This window comes from Aegilops tauschii, chromosome 7, assembly GCF_002575655.3.
Source record: "Aegilops tauschii subsp. strangulata cultivar AL8/78 chromosome 7, Aet v6.0, whole genome shotgun sequence".
NCBI classification, from domain to species: domain Eukaryota; kingdom Viridiplantae; phylum Streptophyta; class Magnoliopsida; order Poales; family Poaceae; genus Aegilops; species Aegilops tauschii.
Genome location: NC_053041.3, coordinates 430,695,754 through 430,707,569, shown reverse-complemented (window position 1 = coordinate 430,707,569; position 11,816 = coordinate 430,695,754). Strand labels below are relative to the sequence as shown.

Below are 11,816 nucleotides of genomic sequence, written 5' to 3'. Positions count from 1 at the left end.
TTGCATCATTTCACATCTTCTACTCTTTATATGATACAGAAACTACACGATTTTGTTGCATGTGTTTTAAATCTGCCAGATTATGCTGATGTGTTCATTAATTTTTAGTTAGCTTATACAATGCTATAATGCTATTCTTTTACCCTTTTAAGGAATAGCGGTTCATGTAGTGACTAGAAGGGTTGTGCGCGCTTTGTTGCGTCATTTGTGTTGTCGGGATTTCCTAATTTTTTATTGATTACGCGCGTGTGAGAGAGGACGATGTATATTTTAATTTTTTTATATAATGAGGTGTTTTGGCGGGCTGATGACCCACAAGTATAGGGGATCAATCGTAGTCCTTTTGATAAGTAAGAGTGTTGAACCCAACGAGGAGCAGAAGGAAATGACAAGTACTTTTCAGCAAGGTGTTTCTCTGCAAGTACTGAAATTATAAGTAACAAGTAGTTTGGTAGCAAGATAATTTGTAACGAGCAAGTACGGTAACGGTAACAAAAGTGCAGCAAGGTAGCCCAATCCTTTTTAGGCAAAGGACAGGCCAAAACGGTCTCTTATGATAAGCAAAACATTCTTGAGGGTACACGTGAATTTCATCTAGTCAGTTTCATCATGTTGGTTTGATTCGTGTTCGCTACTTTGATAATTTGATATGTGGGTGGACCGGTGCTTAGGTGTTGTTCTTACTTGAACAAACCTCCTACTTATGATTAACCCCCTCGTAAGCATCCGCAACTACGAGAAAAGTATTAAAATAAAATCTAACCATAGCATTAAACTTTTGGACCCAAATCATTCCCTTACGAAGTAGCGCATAAATCTAGGGTTTAAGCTTTTGTCACTCTCGCAACCCATTATCTAATAACTACTCCACAATGCATTGCCTTAGGCCCTAATAAGGTGAAGTGCCATGTAGTCGACGTTCACATGACACCACTAAAGGAATCACAACATACATATCATCAAAATATTGAACACATATCAAGTTCACATGATTACTTGCAACAAGATTTCTTCCGTGACCTCAAGAACAAAAGTAACTACTCACAAATGATAATCATGCTCAATATCAGAGGGGTATTAAATAGCATAATGGGTCTGAACATATAATATTCTACCAAATAAACCATATAGTAATCAACTACGAGATATAATCAACAGTACTAGCCACCCACAAGCACCAATCTAAGGTTTCGGTACAAAGATTGAACATAAGAGATGAACTAGGGTTTGAGAGGAGATGGTGTTGTTGAAGATGATGATGGAGATTTCCCTCCCCAAGATGGGAGAGTTGTTGGTGATGATGATGATGATGATTTCCCCCTCCAGGAGGGAAGTTCCCTCGGCAGAATCGCTCCATCGGAGGGTAAAAGTGCTCCTGGCCAAGTTCCGCCTCGATACGGCGGCGCTTCGTCCCGAAAGTCTTCTCCTTATTTATTTTCTAGGTCAAAATGACTTATATAACAGAAGAGGGGCACCGGAGGTGGGCCGAGGAAGGCACAACCCACTAGGGCGCGCCTGGGGGACCTGGCGCGCCCAGGTGGATTGTGCCCACCTGGTGGCCCCCCTATGGTAGTTATTTGCTCCAATAATTCTTATATATTTGATAAAAAATCTCCGTGAAGTTTCAGCTCATTTGGAGTTGTGCAGAGTAGGTGGCCTGGCGTAGCTTTTTCAGGTCCAGAATTCCAGCTGACGGTATTCTTCGTCCTTGTGTAAACCTAGCATATTATGAGAGAAAAGGCATTAGAATTACTCCAAAAAGCATTATTGTGCATAAAAACATTATAAATAATAGTAGGAAAGCATGATGCAAAATGGACATATCATGGGCCATTTTAGAGGTGTGATGATGTGTTATTTGCTAATCAACCCACATGTATGTGAGAAAGTTTCTTGTGCTGATGAACGAACGTACTATTTTGGTGTTATAGTGTCGCATGTTGACGATTCCTTTTGCCAGGTGATGAGAGAGTGCGGGGGACTCAAGTATTTTTATGGGCAAACTAGCTGATTGATTTGAGAAATCATTGGGCCATTCAAAATCGTGAACCAAATTCAAAACCAGACACCTCAATCGAAATCATTGACCTAGTCAAAATTATGAACCAGATCCGAAATGGAACACCTCAATTGAATAAGAACTATGAGCCAAATCCAAAATAACCTCAATCAAAATTGTTGCCCAGTCAAAATCGTGAAAAAATTCAAAATTAAAAACCTCTTGAATGAGAGAGGTCCAAAATTAGGTAGCATACTGTATTTTTAGATACCATTGGGTAGTTTTTGCACATTTTTTGTGAATGATGGGTGCACCCCCCACAGTTCATCCAAATATATACGAGAAATCATGTTGTGCAGATGAAATTTATAGTATTATAATCTCCAATAGAATATTGGTATCCCCTAGTCGCATCTATATATGTTATCGCATCCATTGGAAGAATACATGATATTATCTACTACACTGAAAGCAAGAGATATTAGGAAGATATACTTAGGTGTGTTTTGTTATTATGATCATAATTGTGTTGATATATTCCAGATAGTGTTGATTTCATATTTTATTTTTCAATATTTTGAGAATTTGCTTCTAACATAGTGGTAAGTCCTCTGGGTGTAAGGCTATAATCATGGTTCTCATGAGAAGGGCATCTCGCTGAGTTTGTAGTTAGGCCACTATAGAGGATAGAGCCAGTTTTCTGGGCCTTTTCTCAACATAAAAAGTAATTTCTTCGGGTTTCTTACTAATGTTTTCGGATTTCTTACTAATGGCCGATTCTTCTTTCGTCCTTTCCATATCAATACAGAAATTTGGATAGGGGACACATCAGATCCCATATTAATACAAATAGGGATTCCATATTCATATTCTTTACTCATACTTCTTTTATGTTTTGTGCATTTTCAGAAGTAATGTTGAGCTTATGTTTATTGTGTTTTTTCGTCCAGTATCGGCATACCATCAAACCCGAATCATCCTAAATATGTTGATGGTGTGTATCATTGATTGGAATATTATGTCTAAACTAAATGATGCTTACATTGCTTCCATCCTTCCTTTGTTACACATTAATACAAAATTTTGGCTAGGGGACACATCGGATTTTTTCCTTCAAGCTATCTAAGTATGATAACATAATATTGCGTTGTAGATTTCAATGTGGTGCCTCATGGTTGTTTTGCCTACTATTAAAATTCATCTTCAACCTATTGGTCACACTTATAATTATATTACATTTTTTTATCTATAGTCATGGAATTATGGACTTCTGAGAAATCTTGTCACATTGTGACCTCCACGATCTTGAATTCTCTAGCACGTAGTGGACGTACGATATTAAACAAACGGCCAGATGTAACGTTAAAGTAAAACTCGATCGTGCCTTGGCATGCCCAGAATGGTCGAACATTTTCTCGGACTGCCAGGTGAAACACCTTATCTCCTCTCACTTAGAAATCGAATGGGAGAAGTTATGGCCGTGAGTGACGTAGATATGAACATTTTTGGGAAAAGGAAAAAAGCCTTAGCAGAAGAGGTGGAAATTTCATGGGCCATGCATAGACGAGCAACAAACCTAGGAGGTGTAGCAACTAAATTGCAGGGAGTGATGGCTGTGTTGCACTCATGGAGCATCAAAACAGTAGGCTCAGTGCCAAGGAAAATAGAAAAGACACGGAGAGAATTGGAAGCGACTGCACACAGTAAGAATCCAAACAGAGAGATGATCCAAAGACGTTTAGAAAAAGATTTAGATAGCCTGCTAGAGAAGGAAGAGCTTTTCTAGAAGCAAAGATCGAGAAAGGATTACCTACGTTATGGCGACAGAAATACTGATGTTCTCCACCGTAAGGCCACATGGAGGAAGAAGAAAAATAAATTTAGCCAGGTGGAGAAGGAAGATGGCAGCATTACAGATGATATTCAGGAAATGGAGGCACTTGCTGCATCATTTTTCAGGACTTATACACAGCAGACCAACCAGTACAACCTGAGATTATTCTCTGACACTACAGAGCCTTTAATCACACAATAGATGAATGATTTGTTGGGGAACGCAGCATGCAATTTTAAAAAAATTCCTACGCTCGCGCAAGATCTATCTAGGAGATGCATAGCAACGAGAGGGGGAGAGTGTGTCCACGTACCCTCGTAGACCGAAAGCGGAAGCGTTAGGTTAACGCGGTTGATGTAGTCGAACGTCTTCACGATCCAACCGATCTAGTATCAAACGTACGACACCTCCGAGTTTAGCACACGTTCAGCTCGATGACGTCCCTCGAACTCTTGATCTAGCAGAGGGTCGAGGGAGAGTTCCGTCAGCACGACGGCGTGGTGACGGTGATGGTGATGTGATCCGCGCAGGGCTTCACCTAAGCACTACGACGCTATGACCGGAGGAGTAAACTGTGGAGGGGGGCACTGCACACGGCTAAAAGAACAATTGATGTGCCTTTGGGGTGTCCCCCGCCCCCGTATATAAAGGAGAGGGGGAGGAGGTTGCCGGCCAGGAGGAGGCTCGCCAGGGGGGGGGGGGGGGTAGTCCTACTAGGACTCCACTCCTAGTAGGATTCGGCCCCCCTTCCTCCCAACGGAGAGGGGGAAGGGGAAAGAGGGGAGAGGGAGAACAAAAGGGGGGGTCGCGCCCCCACCCCCTGTCCAATTCGGATTGGGCAGGGAGAGGCGCGCGCCACCTCTTGTGGCCTGCCTCCCTCTCTCCACTATGGCCCTGAGGCCCATTAACTTTCCCGGGGGGTTCCGGTAACCTCCCGGTACTCCGAAAAATTCCCGAACCTCTTCGGAACCATTCCGGTGTCCGTATATAACCTTCAAATATATCAATTTTTACCTCTCGACCATTTCGAGAACTCCTTGTCATGTCCGTGATCTCATCCGGGACTCTGAATAAACTTCGGTCACCAAAACACACAACTCATAATACAAATCGTCATCGAACGTTAAGCGTGCGGACCCTACGGGTTTGAGAACTATGTAGACATGACCGAGACACATCTCCGGTCAATAACCAATAGTGGAACCTAGATGCTCATATTGGTTCCTACATATTCTACGAAGATCTTTATTGGTCAAACTGCATAACAACATAAGTCATTCCCTTTGTCATCGGTATGTTACTTGCCCGAGATTCGATCGTCGGTATCATCATACCTAGTTCAATCTCGTTACCAGCAAGTCTATTTACTCGTTCTGTAATGCATCATCCCGCAACTAACTCATTAGTCACATTGCTTGCAAGGCTTATAGTGATGTGCATTACCGAGAGGGCCCAGAGATACCTCGCCGATACAAGGAGTGACAAATCCTAATCTTGATCTATGCCAACCCAACAAACACCTTCGGAGACACCTGTAGAGCATCTTTATAATCACCCAGTTACGTTGTGACGTTTGATAGCACACAAGGTGTTCCTCCTGTACTCGGGAGTTGCATAATCTCATAGTCAGAGGAATATGTATAAGTTATGAAGAAAGCAATAGCAATAAAACTAAACGATCATAATGCTAAGCTAACAGGTGGGTCTTGTCCATCACATTATTCTCTAATGATGTGATCCGTTCATCAAATGTCAACACATGTCTATGGTCAAGAAACTTAACCATCTTTGATTAACGAGCTAGTCAAGTAGAGGCATACTAGGGACACTCAGTTTTGTCTTTGTATTCACACATGTACTAAGTTTTCGGTTAATACAATTCTAGCATGAATAATAAACATTTATCATGATATAAGGAAATATAAATAACAACTTTATTATTGCCTCTAGGGCATATTTCCTTCAGTCTCCCACTTGCAGTAGAGTCAATAATCTAGTTCACATCGCTATGTGATTAACACCCAAAGAGTATTAAGGTGTGATCATGTTTTGCTTGTGAGAGAATTTTAGTCAACGGGTCTGCCACATTCAGAGCCGTATGAATTTTGCAAATATTCTATGTCTACAATACTCTGCATGGAGCTACTCTAGCTAATTGATCCCATTTTCAATATGTATCCAGATTGAGACTCAGAGTCATCCAGATCGGTGTAAAAGCTTGCATCGACGTAACTCTTTACGGGGAACTCTTTATCACCTCCATAACCGAGAAATATTTCCTTAGTCCTCTTAGGTAACTAAGGATAACTTTGACCGCTGTCCAGTGATCCACTCCTGGATCACTAACGTACCCCCTTGTCAAACTCATGGCAAGGTACACAGCATGGCATACTTTATAGAATCTATGGCTGAGGCATAGGGAATGACTTTCATTCTCTCTATATCTTCTGCCGTGGTCGGGTTTTGAGTCTTACTCAACTTCATACCTTACAACTCAGGCAAGAAATCCTTCTTTGACTGATCCATTTTGAACTCTTTCGAAATCTTATCAAGGTATGTACTCGTCGAAAGTCTTATCAAGCGTCTTGATCTATCTTTATAGATCTTGATGTCGAATATGTAAGTAGCTTTACCGAGGTCTTTCTTTGAGAAACTCCTTTCAAATACTCCTTTATGCTTTCCAGAAAATTCTACATCATTTCTGATCAACAATATGTCATTCACATATACTTATCAGAAAGGATGTAGTGCTCCCACCCACTTTCCTGTAAATACAGGATTCATCACAAGTTTGTATTAAACTATATGCTTTGATCAACTCATCAAAGCGTATATTCCAACTCCGAGATGCTTGCACCAGTCCATAGATGGATCTCTGGAGCTTGCATACTTTGTTAGCACCTTTAGGATTGAGAAAACCTTCTGGTTGCATCATATATAACTCTTTTTTTAATAAATCCATTAAGGAATGCAGTTTGACATTCATTTGCCAGATTTCATAAAATGTGGCAATTGCTAACATGATTCGGACAGACTTTAAGCATCGATACGAGTGAGAAAATCTCATCGTAGTCAACACCTTGAACTTATCAAAAACCTTTTTCGACAAGTCGAGCTTTGTAGATAGTAACACTACTATCAGTGTCCGTCTTCCTCTTGAAGATCCATTTATTCTCAATGGCTTACCGATCATCGGGCAAGTCCACCAAAGTCCACACATTGTTCTTATATATGGATCCTATCTCAGATTTCATGGCTCAAGCCATTTATCAGAATCTGGGCTCATCATCGCTTCCTCATAGTTCGTAGGTTCGCCATGGTCTAGTAACATGACTTCCAGGACAGGATTACCGTACCACTCTGGTGTGAAACGTGCTCTGGTTGACCTACGAGGTTTGGTAGTAACTTGATCTGAAGTTTCATTATCATTATTGTGACGCCCCCAATTCGACCGTACACTAATCACACATGTAAATGTGTACGATCAAGATCAGGGACTCACGGGAAGATATAACAACACAACTCTAGACACAAATCAAAATAATACAAGCTTTATATTACAAGCCAGGGGCCTCAAGGGCTCGAATACAAGCTCGATACACAAGAGTCAGCGGAAGCAATAATATCTGAGTACAAACATAAGTTAGACAAGGATGCCTTAAGAAGGCTAGCACAAAAATCAACGATCGAAGAGGCAAGGCCTCCTACCTGGGACCTCCTAACTACTCCTAGTCGTCGGCGGTCTCCATGTAGTAGCATCCGTCGACGGTGGCATCTGGCTCCAAGGATCCACCATCTGGTTGCAACAACTAGAAAGAAGGGGGGAAAGGGGAGCAAAGCAACCGTGAGTACTCATCCAAAGTACTCGCAAGCATCAGATCTATACTAAGTATGCATTGGTATCAAATGGAAGGGTTGTATCTGTGGACTGAACTGCAGAATGCCACAATAGATGGGAAGGCCTAGCCTATCGAAGACTATCATCTTCAAGCAGCTCCAAGCATCTTGCAGCATGTAGAAGAGTAAAGAATAGCAGTTTATAATTAACAAGCATGTTGTAGCATTAACGCCCAGAGATCCTTCCTCGACTCCCTGGGAGAAAGCAATCCAGGAGCTACATATCCATCACATATCTCAAGTATCCATTTCTAGTTATATAAGATCCGGATACAAGTCTGAACGTCCATTACCGTGAACACGGTATTCGAATATATATCTTCCCTGCAGGGGTGCACCACGTTTTCCAACACGCTTGATTACTCTGGCCGGACACACTTTTCTGGGTCAATGCCCGGCCTCGGAAGATCAACACGTCGTAGCCCTACCTAGGCTCAGCAGAGAGGTCCCCGCCAGTCTACATCCTAAGCACTCCGGGGTCTAGGCCCATCGCCCGTTGCACTCCGGATCGTTGCGCGCAGGGCGATACAGGCCACCTCCACTGGGGCGCCGACCAGGCCGTGCCGCAATGCTGAACTGGATGTCTGACAAAGCTTTGGCTGATACTACGACGTCGAGGCCCATAACTTTTCTCGCGTGGTGGTTAGTACATAAAGGCCAAAGGCCAACTCAGAACAAATACCCAAACCATAGTGTATTATTAGCTTGCGGAGACTAGCAGAGACTCACAATAATGTGACCCCGTCGCCCCGTCTCTGGAAATACGGCAAGGGCTAGCCCAGCCCACTCGGGGGCGGCCTGCCTGCCCGGCCATGCCTCATAACCATCTTGCGGGTGCTCTCCGGGCCTGCCCGACTTTCACAACGGTCTCAAGTAAAGTCAAGGTAACCGTGTGTCCAAACATCAAGGGGAAAACCCGAGGAATCACCCTCGGTGAATTCCACTCGATGTAATCATCAAGGTGAACGTAAGAGGAACCACCCTCGAGGTTCACACTTGAGGTGTTGCAGGTCAGAGCCGTATCGGGAATGGTGAAGGAGGAACCACCGTTGATGACCATGACCGAATAGCTACACTACAGAGATGTATGAGGTTCCACCCTCGGCACTCGATGGTAACTCTGTAGAGTCGAGCAACAAAAGGGGCGTGTGATGTGAGGTGTCGAACTCTGGCCATCGATCATGTTGATCGAGTCATCGATGATGAAGCAAGGGTAACAAGGACAAGGTGGGGGTCACAGATGGATCACTAACCAACCTATACTAAGCAGATAGGATAAGCAGGTAAGGTACAACAACAAGTTACAAAAGCAGGCTATGCATCAGAATAGGAGCAATCAATAACAATAGCAAAATCTAATGCAAGCATGAGCGAATGGAATGAGCGATATTGGGATGATCAAAGGGGGGGGGCTTGCCTAGAAGCTCCGATGAAAGGGGAGAAGGGTCGTCGTCGACGTAGTCGATCACAGGGACATCAGCAGCGGTCTCAGGGTCTACCGAAGAAGAAGAGGGGGAAGGAAGAGTAAATACAGAGCAAACAGAAGCATAACAATACAACGGGTAGAGCTAGGGGTGTTCTAACGCAGGGGTACATGATACCGGCGAAGGGGATAACATCCGGGAAAGTTTCCCCAAAATTTGGCATTTTCGGACAAACGAACCGGAGGGGGACGGTTGCACTTTCGCTATGCTAGGGACGTGCGCAGACAAACGGACCGCGTAAGCAGATTCGTCTCGTCGTTCTGAGCAACTTTCATGTATAAAACTTTTTAATCCGAGCTATGGATAATTTTATATGATTTTTCAAAATTTTAAACAATTACCGCATTTATTTTAATTCGCAAATAAACAGAAAATACCAAGTGTACCCAGCCATGTGCTAGCCACAGAGGCTGACTGGTGGGGTCTAGGGGGTGTCCGGTCAGCAGTTGACCAGTCAACTATTGACTGGTCAACAAGGTCAAATGGGGCCACATGCCATAGACTGGGTCAACCCAGTCAACAGTTTGACTGGTCAAACTGGACAGGGGACCCACATGTAAGTGCTATAGAGGTAGATTATTGTCTAAATTAATTTAAACTAGTGGGGCCACATGTCATTTGCTCTATAGACTAAACTAGTAGTACTAAAATACCCTAAACTAAACCTACTATTACTAATTAAAAGGGGCAAGTGCCACAGGCACAACGCCTCATGGTTGTGCTCACACACGCCACGCCGAAGCCATGGCTGGCTTCAGTGTATAGCAGCAGCTAAGCAAAGAACAGTAGTAGTGCAGCGCAGCAGCAGCAAGCTCGCGGGCAAAGGCGCGCACGCACGAAACGACCATGGTGCCAGTGGAGGCGGGCAGCAGCAGCAGCAAGCGGCATCAGCAGCAGGTTGCAGGCGCGCACGGCGCACGGGCGCAGCAGCAGCCGGCAGCACGCAGCTGCGAGCGGGGGCGTGCGAACAGGCGCCGGCCACAGCGGGACTAGCGGGACGGCTGCACGGCGAGCAGCCGGCGGCGGCGGCGGCAAGCGGCAGCGGCAGTACCTGGCAGCAGCACCAACAGCAGCTACGCGGTAATAGCAATAGAAGCACAACCACGAGCAGCAGGAGCACATGAGCGAGCATACGCGGACGAGTTCCGGCCATGGTGAGCGGCCGCGCGCGTGGGACGGCGTCTACGACGATGGATTCGAAGGGGAAAAATAGGGGGAATCGGAGGAGAAGCTCACTGCGAGCCTGTTGAGGTGCTAAGTGGGCTTCGGGAGGGCTCGACGGCGCCGGAATCGAAGATGAACGGCGTCGGGTCCGAGTTGAAGGCGAGGTCGATGGCGGAGCTCGGGGCCGGCCCAGCTTGATCCCGTGCATGAGGAGCAGGAAGCAGACGATGGTGGATCCGCGGGACCTCCCAGCTCGGCGTGGGGGCGACGGTGGCCGCGAGGTCGACAGCAACAGCGGCGACGGAGGCATTCGGGAGTGGGTGGATCTGGCGAGGGGAAAGGGAAGGGGCGCGCTAGGGTTCGGCAAGGGAGGGAGGAGGGCGAGGGCGTCCTCTTAACCACATGGAGGGAGCGGGGATGGCCGCCACAGGACCAGGGGCGCCATGGGATGGCCGCCACGATCCCCCCGCCTCCTGTAGCCAGGTTGGGGATGAGGTGGAGGTGGGCTGGGCCAATCTTGTTAGACGGGCCAAAATGCATAATGGCACTAGAGCCCATTAACACATAATAGTTAGGCCTTTCCTTTTTTTTTTTACTCTGTCGCAGAATCTGTTTGCAATATTTTGAGCTGCCAATTGGTCTTTGTAAAAATGTGAAACTTGGCCACATAAATACATTACAATATTTGGCACTACCACAAAAAGTTTGGGAGGAGTTTGAATTGATTTGGATTTTTCACAAATGGAAAAGTATAAGAAAACGCTGATTTGGAACTGTTTTAATTTCCAAATGATGTTGAATCATTCATGACAATTAGTTAGCGAATATTTTCAACCCATCGAACATTTTTACTTGACAATTTGAAGAAATAAGAATTTGACTTGTTTCGGAATTTGAATTTGACCTGTGTTTGAAACAAGTGAGGTTTAACAAGAGTAACAGTGGTGACATGACATCATTAACAGAGGATTACTATAGCTTAATTATCCGGGTGTCACAATTATCATTAGCTTCCTCTCTAGTTGGTGTAGGCATCACGGGAACGGTTTTCTATGATGAGCTACTTTCCAATTCGAGGTAAGGTACAATTACCTCATCAAGTTTTACTTTCCTCCCACTCACTTCTTTCGAGAGAAACTCCTTCTCTAGAAAGGATCCATTATTAGCAACAAAGATCTTGCCCTCGGATCTATGATAGAAGGTGTACCCAACAGTTTCTTTTGGGTATCCTATGAAGACACACTTCTCTGATTTGGGTTTGAGCTTATCAGGCTGAAGCTTTTTCACATAAGCATCGCAACCCCAAACTTTAAAAAATGACAGCTTAGGTTTCTTGCCAAACCATAGTTAATATGCTCTCGTCTCAACGGATTTAGATGGTGCCCTATTTAACGTGAATGCAGTTGTCTCTAATGCATAACCCCAAAACGATAGTGGT

General features: G+C 44.5%; 2 long non-coding RNA genes across 2 annotated transcripts; both read right to left on the bottom strand.

The window, feature by feature from the left end:
• Positions 1-268: 268 nt before the first annotated feature.
• Positions 269-2,241, bottom strand: LOC141028110 (uncharacterized). Its single transcript, XR_012190374.1, has 2 exons — positions 1,916-2,241; positions 269-1,718 (listed from the first exon to the last, which is right to left on the bottom strand). It is a non-coding gene; the product is annotated as an uncharacterized lncRNA (long non-coding RNA).
• A 5,117-nt stretch (positions 2,242-7,358) lies between these two features.
• Positions 7,359-10,790, bottom strand: LOC141027130 (uncharacterized). Its single transcript, XR_012189139.1, has 2 exons — positions 10,451-10,790; positions 7,359-9,225 (listed from the first exon to the last, which is right to left on the bottom strand). It is a non-coding gene; the product is annotated as an uncharacterized lncRNA (long non-coding RNA).
• Positions 10,791-11,816: the final 1,026 nt, after the last annotated feature.